The sequence below is a fragment of the Littorina saxatilis genome, linkage group LG1, assembly GCF_037325665.1.
Source record: "Littorina saxatilis isolate snail1 linkage group LG1, US_GU_Lsax_2.0, whole genome shotgun sequence".
NCBI lineage: Eukaryota > Metazoa > Mollusca > Gastropoda > Littorinimorpha > Littorinidae > Littorina > Littorina saxatilis.
In genome coordinates, this window is record NC_090245.1 from 22,788,644 (window position 1) to 22,793,733 (window position 5,090).

Genomic DNA, 5,090 nt, shown 5'->3' on the forward strand with positions numbered 1-5,090 from the left:
AAACTTCGCGAAGTCTTTTTACCGAAAACTCAGTGCTAAAGCTCCGTGCGGCCAGCTTCGCGAAGATTACTTCGCGCAGTCGACTTCGCCCGATTAAGGACAGGCTTGAAACGGAATAAGAGCTGCTGTCAGCGGGATTACGATGCTTTTCTATGGAGTTGGACGAGCAAGACTGAGCATCACGTCACGTTATTGGTACTATTAGGCCAACAAACAAAAATAGTCTGTTTACGCTAACATAGGCACACAAAAAATAGGGTCGGTAGGTCGGGATTCTTTTTTTTTTTAACATATTTTTAAGTTATTTTGCCAAAAAACAGACCTTTTTATATTTAGTCAAGTTTTGACTAAATATTTTAACATCGAGGGGGAATCGAAACGAGGGTCGTGGTGTATGTGCGTGCGTGCGTGTGTGTGTGTGTGTGTGTAGAGCGATTCAGACTAAACTACTGGACCGATCTTTATGAAATTTGACATGAGAGTTCCTGGGTATGAAATCCCCGAACGTTTTTTTCATTTTTTTGATAAATGTCTTTGATGACGTCATATCCGGCTTTTCGTGAAAGTTGAGGCGGCACTGTCACGCCCTCATTTTTCAACCAAATTGGTTCAAATTTTGGTCAAGTAATCTTCGACGAAGCCCGGGGTTCGGTATTGCATTTCAGCTTGGTGGCTTAAAAATTAATTAATGACTTTGGTCATTAAAAATCTGAAAATTGTAAAAAAAAATAAAAATTTATTAAACGATCCCAATTTACGTTTATCTTATTCTCCATCATTTGCTGATTCCAAAAACATATAAATATGTTATATTCGGATTAAAAACAAGCTCTGAAAATTAAATATATAAAAATTATTATTCATCTTATTCCTTGTCGGTTCCTGATTCCAAAAACATATAGATATGATATGTTTGGATTAAAAACACGCTCAGAAAGTTAAAACAAAGAGAGGTACAGAAAAGCGTGCTATCCTTCTTAGCGCAACTACTACCCCGCTCTTCTTGTCAATTTCACTGCCTTTGCCATGAGCGGTGGCCTGACGATGCTACGAGTAAAATGGCATTGCGTTTCATTCTGTGAGTTCGACAGCTACTTGACTAAATATTGTATTTTCGCCTTACGCGACTTGTTTTTTCTTCCCCCAAATGCCAAAAAAAGTCTAGGGTCGCGCGAAAAAATAGGGTCGGTCGGGATACCGTAAACAGACTTTTTTTATTTGTTTTTGCCTTAGCTCTCTGAGAAGACCCTGAACTGTTGTTGCAAATTTTCCATTTCGATGAGGTAAAGTGCTCCTTGCAAAACTTTAAACTACATGTAATCGATCTCGCGTCTGTCGATGACGTCAGCCAGTCGTGCGTATGCCAACGTCACCGTCACTGTCCTTTAAAATTGTGGGTTTTTTCCACCATGGGGCCTTCCGAAGATGTTCAGGCAGCTTCAGGGCAATGCATGCAAATTGTGATTGATAGGCTCCGATGCTAAGATTGAACGCAAAATAAACAATACTTTGTGTGATTTATCATCTCGTGTGTCTCGTGTGTGTGTGTGTGTGTGTGTGTGTGTGTGTGTGTGTGTGTGTGTGTGTGAGTGTGTGTGTGTGTGTGTGTATGTGTGTGTGTGTGCGTGCGTGTGTGCGTGCGTGTGTGTGTGTGTGTGTGTTTTGTGTGGTTTTTACATTTAGTCAAGTTTTGACTAAATATTTTAACATCGAGGGGGAATCGAAACGAGGGTCGTGGTGTATGTGCGTGTGTCTGTGTGTCTGTGTGTGTGTGTGTGTGTGTGTAGAGCGATTCAGACTAAACTACTGGACCGATCTTTATGAAATTTGACATGAGAGTTCCTGGGTATGAAATCCCCGAACGTTTTTTTCATTTTTTTGATAAATGTCTTTGATGACGTCATATCCGGCTTTTCGTGAAAGTTGAGGCGGCACTGTCACGCCCTCATTTTTCAACCAAATTGGTTGAAATTTTGGTCAAGTAATCTTCGACAAAGCCTGGACTTCGGTATTGCATTTCAGCTTGGTGGCTTAAAAATTAATTAATGACTTTGGTCATTAAAAATCAGAAAATTGTAAAAAAAAAATAAAAATTTATAAAACGATCCAAATTTACGTTTATCTTATTCTCCATCATTTGCTGATTCCAAAAACATATAAATATGTTATATTCGGATTAAAAACAAGCACTGAAAATTAAATATATAAAAATTATTATCAAAATTAAATTGTCGAAATCAATTTAAAAACACTTTCATCTTATTTCTTGTCGGTTCCTGATTCCAAAAACATATAGATATGATATGTTTGGATTAAAAACACGCTCAGAAAGTTAAAACAAAGAGAATTACAGAAAAGCGTGCTATCCTTCTTAGCGCAACTACTACCCCGCTCTTCTTGTCAATTTCACTGCCTTTGCCATGAGCGGTGGACTGACGATGCTACGAGTATACGGTCTTGCTGAAAAATGGCATTGCGTTCAGTTTCATTCTGTGAGTTCGACAGCTACTTGACTAAATATTGTATTATCGCCTTACGCGACTTGTTTTTTTTGCTGCTGCTAAAGTTAACCGGTGGTTGTTGTTGTTTCCTTTGTAAGGAGGCAGCTAGGGGTGGGGCAGAGTGGGATTCGGCGATAATGGTTGGCTAGAAATGGGGTTTATATATATTTCGCGTTGACAGTCTGAGATGAAAAAATTAATGTTATCGCGAGTAGTGCAAGTAAGCCAACAGCGGAGTGCTCTTCCGCTAAATCCTGCTGTAATCCGACGTTTTGCTGTAAATATTAATGAACCACAAGCTGATGTCATTAGTTTTTGTTTTTTTAACCAACAACATAGGAAGTTTAAGCTGGTTTTGCTAAAAATGAAGCCAAGAAATTTCTTGCCTGATATGTGTATGTCGACGGAACAGTTTCTATGAACCATAGCATCCTTTTAAATGAAGCCTTGATTGTGATCAGGTCAGGCACGTAAGTCTTATATCGGATTTTGACACAAAAATTAGCTGTTCGAGGCTGAAGATAATTGTTCAGACGGGTTGGTAAATGTGGAGAGAGTTTTGTGTTGGCAGCAGGCTCACGCCCAAGACTGCAAATGCTATATCATTATGACACAGTATAGTTATACTTGATTTACGTAAGTGGCATAAAAGGGCAGCTGGAATAAGGTGTCTGCTCTTTTTACATTTAGTCAAGTTTTGACTAAATGTTTTAACATAGAGGGGGAATCGAGACGAGGGTCATGGTGTGTGTATGTGTGTGTGTGTGTGTGTGTGTGTGTGTGTGTGTGTGTGTATGTGTGTGTGTGTGTGTGGGTGTCTGTCTGTCTGTGTGTCTGTCTGTGCGTGTGTGTGTGTGGAGCGATTGCGAAAAAACTACTGGACCGATGTTCAAGAAATGTGACATGAGAGTTCCTGAGAATAATATCCCCAGACTTTTTTTCATTTTTTGGATAAATGTCTTTGATGACGTCATATCCGGCTTTTTGTAAAAGTTGGGGCGGCACTGTCACATCCTCATTTTTCAATCAAATTGATTGACATTTTTGTGAAGCAATCTTCGACGAAGGTCGGACTTTGGTATTGCATTTCAGCTTGGTGGCTTAAAAATTAATTGATGACTTTGGTCATTAAAAATCTGAAAATTGTAATTAAATTTTTTTTTTATAAAACGATCCAAATTTACGTTCATCTTATTCTTCATCATTTTCTGATTCCAAAAACATATAAATATGTTATATTTGGATTAAAAACAAGCTCTGAAAATTAAAAATATAAAAATTATGATCAAAATTAAATTTCCGAAATCGATTTAAAAACAATTTCATCTTATTCCTTGTCGGTTCCTGATTCCAAAAACATATAGATATGATATGTTTGGATTAAAAACACGCTCAGAAAGTTAAAACGAAGAGAGGTACAGAAAAGCGTGCTAAGCAGCTCAGCGAAACCACTAATTAATGCGCTGAACAGGCTCGTCAGTTTCACTCCGTTTTGCACAAGCGGCGGACTACGGTCATTGTGAAAAAATGCAATGCGTTCAGTTTCATTCTGTGAGTTCCACAGCTTGACTAAATGTAGTAATTTCGCCTTACGCGACTTGTTTTTTTGTTCTGTCTGATTGTGTCCTCCTTCTTCTTCTTCTTGTTCTTGTTCTTGTTCTTGTTCTTGTTCTTGTTCTTGTTCTTGTTCTTGTTCTTGTTCTTGTTCTTGTTCTTGTTCTTGTTCTTGTTCTTGTTCTTGTTCTTGTTCTTGTTCTTCTTCTTCTTCTTCTTCTTCTTCTTCTTCTTCTTCTTCTTCTTCTTCTTCTTCTTCTTCTTGTTGTTCTTCTTGTTGTTCTTCTTCTTCTTCTTCTTGTTCTTGTTCTTCTTCTTCTTGTTCTTGTTCTTCTTCTTCTTCTTCTTCTTCTTCTTCTTCTTCTTGTTGTTCTTGTTCTTGTTCTTCTGCTTGTTCTTCTTTCTGTTCTTCTTCTTCTTCTTCTTCTTCTTCTTCTTCTTCTTCTTCTAGCTTCTTCTTCTTCTTCTTCTTCTTCTTCTTCTTCTTCTTCTTCTTCCTTCTTCTTCTTCTTCTTCTTCTTCTTCTTCTTCTTCTTCTTCTTCTTCTTCTTCTTCTTCTTCTTCTTCTTCTTCGTCGTTCATGGGCTGAAACTCTCACGTTCGTGTATAACCGTTTTTACTCCGCCATTCAGGCAGCATACGCCGATTTCGGCGCCGGGAAGCATATGTTGGGTATTTTCGTGTTTCTATAACCCAACGAATTCTGCTATGGATTACAGGATCTTTTCCGTGCTCACTTGGTCTTGTGATTGCGTGTACACACGAAGGCACTAGCAGGTCTGCACACTCAAGTTGACCTGAGAGAGATCAGAAAATATCCACACTTAACCCACCAGGCGGCCGCGGCCGCGATTTGAACTCACGACCTTCCGGCGATTAGGAGGCCGATGTCCTATCCACTACGCCACAGGTCAGATTGTGTCCAAATTATCAATCTTATGTCGAACCAATTCCCACTCCTCTTATTCGTTTTATTGTAGGTATTGTTTGTTTGTTTTTGTCTCATCAGACGAACGCGGGTGATTATCACTTTTA